Here is a 13416-nt window from a genome sequence, read left to right on the forward strand (position 1 = left end):
ATCTCCTAAATGCCAGAATGAGCAGGAACCACCCTAGGAGGCCTCCTGCTGTGACCCCAGCACTGTCAGAAATTCTGTGACCTTGAGTGTGCCACTTAACTCCCATTTCTGATTTGGTTTGGTTATCTGAAACTAGAGAGGGGTACATGAATCTCTGTGTACTTCTAAGTCAGATTTAACTGTTAACAATCTAGTCAATATTGTTTTATCTGTCTGCCTTCCGCCTTAGTCTCACTTGCCCTTAGTCTTAAACCCCAGACATATACTCTCTTTTACAAATATTTTAGTATGTAATTCTAAAAGATACAGACTCTTTAAAAAAAAAAACAAAACTTAAGCACAATGCCATTGATACATCTAGTAGAAAAAAATTTGATATCATTGTCGAAGCCAATTGCTCTCTCTTTTTAATTGTTTCAGTCAAGGTCATGCACTGTGTTGGCAGATATTTCTTTTCAATTTTTGAGCCTCTTCTCTTGGAGTTCAGCTGCTTTTCATTGTCTATACATTTTTGTATGATTTTAGGCATCTAGGAGTTTGGTTAACTCTCTTAGTTTCTTCACTGTTACAAATTTCCTTAAAAAAAAAAAGTCATTCTTTTCACAATTGTAATTCTTAGAGGGTGAGGAGATAACCTGAACAAGAAACCCTGATTCTTAATTATTGTTGTTAACATTATAAATATTTCCAACAGATAGAAAATGAGTCTTCAAATAGAGACTTTTGTACCTATTACCTAGATTTGACAGCTGTTAACATTTTGTCTTTTGGTGCCTAAGATGGTTAAGCTATAAAACGAGTGAGTACAAATTTGGTTTACAAAAGAGAAATGTATGGCTCCCTTTTCCAGTTCTGTTCGGTTTGGATTATACTGCTGTGTTAAGTGCCTTTGATTGGTTCCAACTTCTAGCGACCCTGTATAGGGTTTCCAGAGAAACTGGTGGGTTTAAATCGCTGACCTTTCATGTAGCAGTCCAGTGCTTATACTACAGAGCCACACCAGAACTGCTGGATTATACTGTTGATGTTGGTGTTAAGTGCTGTCAAGTCACTTCCAACTCATAACAACCCTGTGTAGGGTTTCTGAGGAGTGGACTGGTGAGCTTGAACTGCTGACCTCCAGTTCAAACCGACCTTGCAGTCCCAATGCCTTAAGCCACAGTGCCACTAGGCACCATAAAACTTTGATATCAATATAAATGTGGCAGACTTGTGTTGAAATCACGTTCTGTATATAAGTTTGACAAAAACAGAAGTAGATATTCTGTGATAGCTTATGTTTTCATCATGAGTCATGTGAGAGCTGTCTGTATTGTGAATCATTTCAGATGTACTGAATACAATTGTTATCCTGCAAAAGCAGCCCTTTTATCTTTACAGCAAGAGGAAGTATCAGCTTAAAAAGTTAACACTGAAAATGAATAATGATGTTGTTGCTGCTATGTGCCATGGAGTTGGTTCCGACTCATAGCGACCCTGTACAGGGTTTCCCTGGCTGTAAATCTTTAAGGGAGCAGAAAGCTTCATCTTTCTCCCGTGGAACAGCTGGTAGTTTCGAACTGCTGACCTTAAGGTTCACAGCCTGATTCATAACTACTACACTACCAGAGCTCCTTGAATAGTGATGAGCACAGATAAATTATGGGACTTAAGCTGAGAATTTTGGAACCATATGTTCTGAGTTTAAGATGCTCCCCCTAATTGAGACTGAAAGATACCTCCAGGAACTCATTTGTCTTTATACATTTGAATATAAAATAGGTTCAGTTGTGCTCTAGAACATCTAGGGAGTGGTTGTTAAGGCAGATTCAAAGTCCTCAGTTAATCACTAGTATTCTTAATTCCATGTTGAGCATTCTCAATAGAGTTTTATCTTTAAATGTGCAACAGTAATTATACAGTATCTCTACACATTTTTTGCTATCCAATTATCAATGATTATCTTTTAAACTTTGCTATTTTCTATTAAGAGTGGGAGGAAATTTAGGAGTCCTGGCGCGTCTATCCCAGCAGTCATAAATTCTGTGACCTTGAGTGTGTAACTTAACTCTGATTTCAGTTCATTTGTTGAATTAGAATAGCGAATTTCACTATTTTACATGGACAATTTGAATTATGTCGTTGTTAAGTGCCCCAGAGTGATAGTGACCTTGTATAGAGTTTTTGAGAAGTGGCTGGTGGTTTTGCATTACCAACCTTTCAGTGCAGTGTTTTTCCTACAGTGTCCCACTAGGACTCCATAGAACTGTGCTATGAGTGTATTAAGCTTGCTTTGTATTTAGCATAAGATATGGTAGTCTTGTCTGGCCTCATTCCCGAAAATAGTTCCCAGGACTATTCCTAAGTATAAAAACCACAGGAACTTCAAAGTTTTTTCTGTCTTTGAAATCTTCTGCAGCGATGGTAGTAACGTCTATGATGGAGTGTTTAGGTAAAATGGCAGAAATGGTAGAATATTGTAAGTGCAAATTGTTGTGGTTCTTATGTGTGCCATTGAGTTGGTTTTGACTCATTGTGACCCTGTATAGGGTTTCTAAGAGTGGTTGGTGGGTTTTTTACTGCTGACCTTGTGGTTAGTAATCCAGTACTTATTCTTTAGCATCACAACAAGACACTAGGTACATCTTGCTGTTAAGTGCCATCAGGTCGGTTCCCACCCATAGCGACCCTGTATAGGGCTTTCAAGGAGCAGCTAGGTGAGCTTGAACCTCCTATGTTGCAGTTCAAATGACTTTGCAGTCCAGCACATTAGTCATCAGTGCCACACCAGGACTCCAGGTGCAAATTAGTAGAGGACATTTTAAAACCTCACCAGCTGCTCCTTGGAAAACCCTATACAGTGTCACTATGAGTCAGAACCGCCTTGGCGGCACTTAACAACAACAACAACAATTTAAAAACTTATATATTGAATCTTGGAGGGTAATCGTTAAAAACTTGTGTATTGTGCTTCTTAAACCTTTCCCTCAGTGTCACATCTTTCCTCACGGTTTTGGCACATTTTGTTTAAGTCCTAGTGATTCACTGGAGAAGGGGTTCTCAACAGAGGTCCGAAGGCTAATAGGAGTGATTGAACCGAGGTTTCTGCTTCCCTTCCTCTTTTGAAGGTCCTAGAATATATAGTTCCTTCAAATGAAATGTTTATGATTAAAGTGTGTTGATGTTAATTCTGAAATATTTGTTTAAGGAAATTAATAAATGATGTTTACTTCTTTGACTAATAAGTGACTTTAGTTTCAATGTTGTACATCACCTTTGCCCTTGAATCAGTAGACTTTAAAAGATAATCCCTGGTGCTTTATCATTAGTATTTCTGAAATGTTCTCTATAAAATATGATCCATCTGGTTTCTCTGCTATCAATACGTTTTCCAACCAGATCTACTCAAGAGAGCAAGTCTGTGAGTTCTGACTTCATTCAGAACTGTATAGAGGTCCTTTGTCTTTAAAGAGTAGGTACGTTTCTGGAAACTTTAATTTATTACTATGGAATTTTGATTTAAAAGGGAACATATATTTTCAGAATGGTCTTTTTTCATTATTTACAATCAAGTCCTACAGTATTACTGTTCTTGAGTAAATTTGCTTTCCCAAGTTAATAATTGCTTCATTTTGTGATTGATTCACTGTGAATCTTTTCTCTAAATGATGGAATAACATTTTTTTAAATAAAAGAATCATCTCTCCATGTATACCTGTGTTTTGTTTTGTACTTTAGACCTGCTTCATAACTGGTGGCTGGCATTGGCCTTTATTATTTGTGAATTGCCAGTATTCCTTTTTCTCAGTTTTCAGTCTCATTTTGTTGGAGTATATCTCTTCTAGGAAGCCCGATACAGGGTCCCTATGAGTTGGAACTGACTCAACGGCAGTTACCAACAACAGTAGTTTAATGAGACAAGACAAGTCTTAGTACAAGACTTTTGGGTCCTTGCATGCCTGAAAATGTCTTTATTTAACCCTCATAGATAGTTATATTAGATATAGAATTCGGGGGTAGAAATTTTCCTTCAGAGTCTTGAAGACATTCACTTACTGTTTTCCTCTTTTCAGGGCTACTGTTAGAAAAAACTTGGATGCCATTCTGAGTCCTGAGCCTTGAAATATGATTTTCTTTTCTTTCTTCTTTGTGTGTGATTATAAAGTTTAGGTTTTTTTACTAGTGTCTACAATCTTAATATGACCTGCTGTTTTCTTTTCTTTCTCCTTTCTTCTGCTCCCCTTCCATACTCTCTACATCTTTCCCCTCACACTTTCCCTTTTCTCTTCTCTCTTTTACTTCTCTGCTCCCTTCCTCTTTTTCTTGCTTTCTTCGTTCACTGAGTCTTTGATGTACTTTTTCAATCTAGAAACTACTTTAATTCTAGAAAAAAAAGGATACATTAGGTTTTTTATTCTTCTGATATTCTCCCTGTTCTTTAACTTTCCTACTGGAACTCCACTTTAGGTTTTAGACCTCTTAGTTTGTGGTTCAAATCCACCAGCAACTCCTTGGAACCCTATACAGGTTTGCTATGAGTTGGAACTGACTCATACAAACAGCAACAGCCGTTTGTATGTTTTTCTTACTATTTTCCGCTTTAACTTCATATGTATTGTCCTTTGTTGTTGTTGTTGGTTATCTGATACATAAACATAAAATGAGGAAACAAAAGGTTGATTGGAAACTTTGGGATTTGACTGGTAGAACTCACGGAGAGGCACCTGTTTTTGTTTTTGTTTTTTCTGAGGATCCCCAAATATGTGGAGGTGTTTTCCTCGCGGGACAGTATCTGTTTTGCTAGACAGCAAAGTGTCTTCTTTGGAGCACAGTTCTCCGCTGATGCACATGGGGTCGCCATGAGTAGTAATTGACCCAATGGCAACTTAAAAAAAGTGTTTTTGGAAAGGGGATTAAAGTAGGTTGTGGGTCTCTGGGTGGCAGAAATGTTAAACACTTGGTTACTAGCAGAAAGGTTGGAAGTTCAGAAGACAGGCCTGATGACCTTGAAAACCCTGCGGAGCAGTTCTTTCTACTCTGCATGCAGGGGATTCCATGACTCGGAGTTGGCTCGATGGCGGCCAACAACGACAGACTAGGTTACTGAAGGAAGATGTGTATGGCAGGCTTCTAGAATTCTGGGAGTCAGTCCAGGCACAGGAGGCTATGTGTATATCTTCCTTAGATAGGCTTTTACTTAATCCATCTCTTCACAACATTTTTTTACTCTTGGCCTGGTTCTCCCTGGTAATTTCTCTATAAGAAGAAAATCAAAATGACTCATAATCTTACAATTCAGATAGTTCATGTCAGCCTTTAAAAAAATAATCAATACATGCTTCTTGTAAGAAAATTCAGTTGGTACAAAGAAGTATAAAATAAAAAATAAACTTCATGCCTTCATTATTTCCCTCCAAAGATAACCATTAAGTGCAATAGGACCTTGAAGAAAATGTGATTCATATATCAGAATATATAATTTATGTAAATCCTTAAAATGTACAAAAGAATGTTTATTGTACATTGCTTTGTACCTTGATTTTTTTCTGCACCTAGTAATATCTTGAAGCTGTTTCTTAGAGATACGTGTTTATTGGCTTATGCTGTATTCCTTTTATCAAGCAATTATATATGTAGCACTATGTTTTATAGGTAAGAGGGTGAGTCAAAAATTATCTGCCCTTCAGTTATATTAAAACTCCTGTCTAAGTCCATGGATGACGACAACATTGAGCATGCACACAAAATGATTCTGTTGAATAAATGAGTGACAGTTGATTATGTGGTAGATCATTTGCACATCAGCCATGCTCTGCCTATGAAATAATTCGCGACAGACCTGGATTTCAAAAACTTTGTATGAAATGGGTACTGAAACAACTTACAGAAGAGCATAAACAGAAGCATTTGGACATCTACAAACAACATTTAGACTGATATTTGAAGGAAGTCAAAAATTGTGTAAGAAAAATTGTTACTGGTGACAAGACATGGGTTCTTCACAGTGAGCCTAAGAGTAAACAGCAGAGTATGGGATGGAAACATCCTCAATTGCTGACCAAGAAAAAGTTCAAAAGTTAACCATTAGCTGAGATTCTCAAGGACCAGTAGTGGAACACTATCAGGAAGAAGGTTCAACCATCAACAGTGCTCATTTCAGTGAGATGCTTACTGAAGAGCTGAAGCCTAATATTTTGGATTAAACACAAAGGACTGCTCTCCAGGGTCTGTGATCTTGCATGACAATGTATGTCCACACACCTCTGCCTACACTGTTGACACTCTGCAAAACTTTATTTTGAGGTGTTAAAGCATCCTTCCTATAGACCTGATCTTGCTTCATTGGGCTTTTAACTGTCTGGTCTCCTGAAGGTAGCCCTTCGAGGATGAAGATTCCCCTCTGATGAAGAGGTGAAGACAGCAGTGTATTTGTGGCTTGCAGCTCAGCCTAAAACATTGTTTCATAGGGAGTATGAAATCTTGTGGACAGAGTGTGGATAATTTTTGACTCACCTTTGTATATTCTTACATATTTATCTATTTCCTTACTGATAGCCATTTTATTATTTTTAATTTTTCTTTAAAAACAGTGTCTTAAGGAATAGTTACGTGCAGGTGAAAAGTTTTACCTTTTTGATTAAATTTGGTTTCATTCTTCATAAATCGGTGGTTTCTGGAACCTTCTCCGATCATAGAAGAGAGTATGGAAGTAGCTGTTTCAAAATCATCTTCACCTCAGCACTGTTGATATTTTAAATTCCTTGTTGTGGGGATTGCCCTGTGCCTTGTGGGCTGTTTATCGCAGCATCCTTGATGTCAGTAGCCACCTCTGTTCCACTTGTGACAACCATCAGTGGTTCTGGATCTTGCTAAATGTCTTAGATTTAAGATTGGTCCTTGAGAACCACAGACACAGAGGGCATTGCAGGTCCATAAAGATAGTTTCTAATCACTGTTGTTCTGACTGTGAATAGCTGTAAACGTCAGATATAAAAGGTATATTCCTCCACATCTTTGGAGTTGAGTGTGTGCAATAAAAACAGAAAGACAGACAAAGGGATTTTGGGAGTGAATATAAAGTATTCATAGAGTACAGGGACTGTATTAAAGCTTTGTGATTGATTGATACATGTTAGGAACTAAAGTAATCTAGTATATACTCTGTCATTCATTCAGTAAATGTTTGTTGAGTGCTTCCCATTCATTCTGCCTGTGATGGTAGGGGTGTTGGTATGAGCTGCTGTCAAATTGGCCCACAAACCTTGGAGACCCAGGGCACAAAGGAACCAAATGGTGCTCAGCCTTGCATCATTCCTATGACCTGTTGTAGATCTGATGTCAGTTTGGAAGCTCTGCTGAAGCTTGTTTAGCCTCAGAGCAACAAGCAAACCTCCACTGACAGACAAATGTTGGTTCCGTATGAGGCGTATGGGTGGGAATAGAACCTGGATCTCCTGCGTGGAAGGTAGGAATTCTGCCACTGGACCACCATTGACCCTGTGGTAGGCATTGGACATTTAATTTCATGTTGGAAACAAGAGATATGATTGTTACTTCTAAAGCTTAAGATATAGAGGTTTAGAGTGAAACAGACATGTAAGTAAATATAATTATGGATTGGGTAAATGAAGGAAAAGGACCAGATGCTATGAGTGACTACATGAGGGGACCTCATTATTAGGGTTGTAATTGGCACTTAATAACAACAATATTGGTGGAGAGTGGGGAAGATAGGAGATATAGTGAGTGAGTAGATTCTAAACTTTCTTGGGTTTTTACTAGTTTTGAAGAAGGGCCTGATAAGAGTCTTCCAGATAGTGTCAGGTTTCACTAAGAAGCTCTGGTAGCATAGTGGTTACGAATGGGCTGCTAACCTCAAGGTTGGCACTTTGAAATTACCAGCGGTTCCATGGGAGAAAGATGAGGAGTTCTGCTCCCTCAGAAACCCTGTGTAGGGTCACTATGAGTTAGAACCCATTCCAGGGTACCCAACAACAACATCAGTAAGAAGGGTCTTTAAAGCTGCTGAGATGGGAGCGAAATCACCTTTTCTTGGGATTTAAAGAATGTTACTTTAAGTAGAGAATGATTGAATAAGAGATAGCAGTAGAGCTAAGATAAAGGTTGGATAGGTAGCCATTGGCTATTTAACATAGGGCCTTAGAAGATGTAATGAATTTGAATTATGTATAGGCAAAGAATATTGAAAGTACCCTGGACTGTCAGAAGAAACAAATAAATCCATTTTGGAAGAAGTATAGCTAGAATGTCACTTAAAGTGTGGATGGTCAGATTCGTCTCATGTAATTTGGACATGTTATCAGGAAGGGCTGAATCAGTCCCTTGAGAAGGATATCATGCTTGACAGAGGGTCAGCAAAAAAGAGAAAGGCCCTCAGTGAGATGGATTGACACAGTACAGTGGCTCCTGCAACAGTGGACTCAAATACAATCATGAGTGATAGACTTGGCAGTGTTTCGTTCACAATAGCTGTGCTCTTTGATCTTCATCAGTAAATGTTTTTTTTTTAAGTCCTCTTCACTTTCATATCGCAGGTTGTTAATAAGTCTTCCTCCAATCCTGATGCCACGCTTTTCTTCTTAGAACCCAGCTTCTCACATTATTTATTTGCTCAACATATTGGTTGAATAACTATGGTGAAAAAATACAACCTTGTTGCACACCTTTAAAAATTTTAAACCATTCAGTGTACCCACGTTCTGTTCGAACAACTGATTCTTGGTCCAGGTACAGATTCCTCATGAGCACAATTAAGTGTTCCAGAATACTCATACTTAACAATGTTGTCCATAGCTTCCCATGATCCACACAATCAAAAACCTTTGCGTAGTCAATAAAGCACAGGTAAACAAACATATTTCTGATATTCTCTGCTTTCAGCCAAGATCCATCAGACATCAGCAATGATATTCCTCGTTCCACGGGCCCCTTCTGAATCCGGCTTGAACCTCTGGAAGTTCTCTGTCAGTATATGCTTGCAGCCATTTCTGTATTACCTTTAGTAAAACTTTACTCGCTTGAGGTATCAAAGAGATTGTCCGATGATTTCTTCATTCTGTTGGGTCACCTCTCTTTGGAATGGGCACAAATATGGATCTCTTCCAATCAGTCTGCCAGATAGTTGTCTTCCAAATTTCTTGGAATAGATGAGTGAGTGCTGCCTCACTTTCTTGAAAGATTCAATTTTTTTTTTTTAAGATTTCAATTTTTATTCCATCAATTCCTTCAATGCACCTTGGACTTTAGTATCATTGGCTCCTTATCATATGCTACCTCTTGAAATGGTTGAACATTAAACATTTTCTTTTGGTACGGTGACTCTGTGTATTCGTTCCATCTTCTCTTGATGCTTTCTGCATTATTCAGTAATTTGCCCAGAGAATCTTGCAGTAACGAAAGTTGAGGCTTGAATTTTTTCTTCAGTTCCCCCAGCTTGAGAAATGCTGAGCGTGTTCTTTTTGGTTTTCTGATTCCAGATCTTGCACATTTTGTTGTTAATATTTGGTTTTATCTTCTCGAGCCGATCTTTGAAATTTTCTGTTCAGCTCTTGGCCCTTCTCATTTCTTCCATTTGCTTTAGCGTCTCTACGCTGGAGAGCAAGTTTCAGTGTCTCTTCTGACATCCATTTTGACCTTTTCTTTCTTTCTTGTCTTCTCAATAACTTTATGCTTTCTTCCTGTATGATGTTCTTGATGTCATCCCACAACTCTTCTGGTCTTTGGTCTTTAGTGTTTAATTTATCAAATCTGTTCTTCAGATGAAGTCTAAATTCAGGTGGGATATATTCAAGGTCATATTTTGGCTCTGGTGGACTTGTTTTTATTTTCGTCAGCTTCAGTTTGAATTTGCGTATGAGTAATTGATGGTCTGTTCCACAGTCTGCCCCTGGCCTTGTTTTGACTGATGATATGAAGCTTTTCCATCGTCTCTTTCCGCAGATGTAGTCAATTAGACTTCTATGTATTCTATCTGGAGAGGTCCATGTGTATAGTCGTCTCTTATGTTGTCAAAAGAGGGTATTTGAAATGAACATGTGATTGGTTTTGCAGAATTCTATCATGTGATCTCCAGCATCGTTTCTATCATCAAGGCTATATTTTCCAACTACTGATCCTTCCTCTTTGCTCCCAACCTTTGTATTCCAATCACCAGTAATGATCAATACATCTTGATTGAATGTTTGATCAATTTCAGATTGAAGAAATTGGTAGACTTCTGTTTCATCCTCACTGGCTTTAGTGGTTCGTGCGTAAATTTGAATAATAGTGCTATTAACTGGGCTTCCCTGTAGGTGCATGGATATTATCCTATCACAGACAAGTGTTGTACCTCATTACTGATCTGGATATGTTCTTTTTGACAATGAATGTAACACCATTCCTCTTCAATTTGTCATTCCCGACATAGTAAACCATGTGGTCATCAGATTCAAAATGGCCAATATCAGTCCATTTCAGGTCACTAATTTTAAGATACTGATGTTTATGTGTCCCATTTCATTTTTGACAGCTTCCAATTTTCCCAGATTCATACTTTGTACATTCCATGTTCTGATTATTAATGGATGTTTACAGCTGTTTCTCTTCATTTTGAGTTGTGCCCCATCAGCAGATGAAGGTCCCATGGGCTTTTCTCCCATGGGCTTTACTCCATTCAGGTCATCACGGTCAACTCTACTTTGAGGAGGCAGCTCTTCCCCAGTCGCATTTTGAATGCCTTCCAACCTGAGGGGCTCATTTTCTGGCACTATATCTGACAGTGTTTCTCTGCTATTCATAAAGTTTTTAGTGACTAAATATTTGGAAGTAGTTTGTCACTCTTTCTTCCTAGTCTGTCTTTGTCTGGAAGCTCATCTGAAACCTGTCCACCATGGGTGACCCTGCTGGTATTTAAAATACCGGTGGCTTAGCTTTCAGAATCACAGCAACTCACAAGCCACCACAGTACAACAAATTGACAGATGATTGGTGGCTGTTTGGTTTTAAGTGGAAACTGTCACGTTAACTTTCCAGGAGATCTGTGCACATGAGTAGTAGAACCCTCCAGGGGAGGGGGTGCAGTGTCCATTTGCTCAGGCTCCCCCTCTAATCACCAGAATGGAGGTGCGCAAACAGCGAGAGACCAGTGAACAGATACCAAAAAAGAATGTCCACACCTGTATCTCTGTGGTTCTGTCAGGTGTTCATGGCTGTTCTGATCCTTTCCCCGCTTGGTCTCTCCCATGATGGCGGCTCCAAGAGCAGCTGAGCGTTCTGAAGTAGAAAGCAATGGACTTCTTGATTCTGCTACAAAGTCCCCTAGCTGTAAGGTTTCCAGTCTTCTAAATATTCCTCTATATGGGGTTTAGAGTTCTAGCACCATCCCCTGAGCCTGCTTGGTCCAGTATTCTGTGTTGTTGGAGACGGAGCTCCTTACTACACGTCTACCCGATCTGCCATCCTAACAACAGCAGCAGTAGGTAAAAGTTAGGATAGTCTCTGAAGTGCTGTGGGAATCCAGCTTTAAGCTGGTGAGTGACAGAATCTGATTTGTACTCTAAAGGTATTATTCTGGCTGCTCTGTGGAATGTGTGTTGGTGGTGGTATTAGGTTCCACCCAGTCAATTCTAACTCCTAACAACCTTAGCTACAACAGAATGGAGCACTATTCAGCCTTGGGTCATCGTAATTGTTGCTGTTTGAGCCCCTTGTTTTAGCCATTGTGTCAGTCCATCTTGTTGAGAGTCCACCTCTTTTTCCCTGTCCCTTTACTTTACCAAGCATGGTGTCCTTTTTGAGGGACTGGTCCCTCTTGATAATGTCAGACAAAGCCTTGCCATCTGTGCTTCTAAGTAACATTCTGGTTGGAATTCTTCTCTGACAGATTGATTTGTTCTGACATCCACAGTGTATTTAATATTCTTCACCAACACCGTCATTCAAAGGCATCAGTCTTTTGGTCTTGCTTATTCATGGTCCAGCCTTCTCCTGTATATGAGGTGATAGAAAATACCGTGGCTTGGGATGCACACACCTTAGATCTCATGACATCTTTGCTATTTATCATTTTTAAGGGGTCTTTTGCATCGGACTTCCCCGGTGCAATGCATCTTGATGTCTTGACTGCTGCTTTCATGGGCATTGATTGTGGATCCAGATGCAGTGAAATCCTTGACAACATCAACCTTGTCTCCATTTATTTTGATGCTGCTTATTAGTTCAGTCCTGAAGATTTTTGTTTTATAATTTCTATGGAAGGTGGTAGTATTTGTTTTCCATTAGTAAGTGCTGTAAGTCTCTGCATCTCCTGTGGTCTGTACTGGAGAGAAGTTAAAGTAGAATTAGGGAGATTTGAGTGTTGTGGATGGCTAATGCATTCGCCTGTTAACCAGAAAGTTGCAAGTTTGAGTTCATGTAGAAGACACCTTGGAAGAAAGGCCAAGTGAACTACTTACAAAAATCAGCCATGGACACTCTTCGGAACACACATGGGGTTGCCATGAGTTAGAGTTGACACGATGACAGCTTGTTTTTTACTGATCAAGGCTCTGGTTGTCGTTGTTGTTAAGTGCCGTTGAGTTGGTTCTGACCCATAGCGACCCTGTATAGGGTTTTCAAGGAGCAGCTGGTGAGCTTGAACCAACAATCCTGTGGTTCAAACTGACTTTGCAGTTCAGCGCTTTAGTCCACAGCGCCACACCAGGACTCCACTAGGCTGTAGTAGTATAGCTGAAACATTGTGGTTGATAATGGTAATACAGTGATTGAATTAGTGGTAGAGGAAGTGGGCGGATTCTAAAGAAACCATGAAGGGAGAATCAGTAAAACTTGCTAATTCTGTGAATGTGGGTTGTGAAGACAGGGAGATGTTCAAAGTGACTTCTATATTTCTGGCTTGACCAGATTGGTCCAGTTGTCATTACTGAGATATGAGGGTCACTGGCGGTAGTGTCTGTGGTCAAGAGGCAGAGAAGAGCAAGAATTCACTTTACATTGGATTTGAGATGCATGTGTTTAAAGATATCAAGGAGACAGTTGGAAGTGAGTCTGATGCTCAGAGGAGGGGTCTAGGTTGCAGATGAGATGAATTATAGTTGTCACCATAGGCAAGGTTGTCTGGAAAGTTATTTTATCTTGGTGAAAGAATTGTGTCTTTCGCTGAGCCCTGAGGAAATTTGACATCTCGAGGTTACATGGAGGAAGAGGGTTAGGTAAAAAGACAAGAAGAGTTCAGAGAGGTAGGAAGTAAACTGGTAGTGTGTGGTGTAAAATGATTCACAGAGTGGTAGGAGTAGATCGTGGGCCAGCGTTGAATGTTCAGAAAGCATGAGTGTTGTAAGGCTTCTTTGTTGGTGAAGATCCCTGAAATACACTTGGAACTACTCTGGTCTCTTACGTATTTAAGGGGTAAATGGTTTTAGCTTCATTGGAAATTCA

At 39.3% G+C, this 13416-nt stretch overlaps 1 protein-coding gene across 2 annotated transcripts in view; it reads left to right on the forward strand.

Annotated features, from left to right (window-relative positions):
- Positions 1-13416, forward strand: part of MAP2K4 (mitogen-activated protein kinase kinase 4) — a 135027-nt gene that overhangs the window by 48323 nt on the left and 73288 nt on the right. The gene's annotated exons all lie outside the window — the stretch shown is intronic.

This window comes from Chrysochloris asiatica, unplaced genomic scaffold (genome assembly GCF_000296735.1).
Source record: "Chrysochloris asiatica unplaced genomic scaffold, ChrAsi1.0 scaffold00054, whole genome shotgun sequence".
In the NCBI taxonomy this organism is placed as follows: domain Eukaryota; kingdom Metazoa; phylum Chordata; class Mammalia; order Afrosoricida; family Chrysochloridae; genus Chrysochloris; species Chrysochloris asiatica.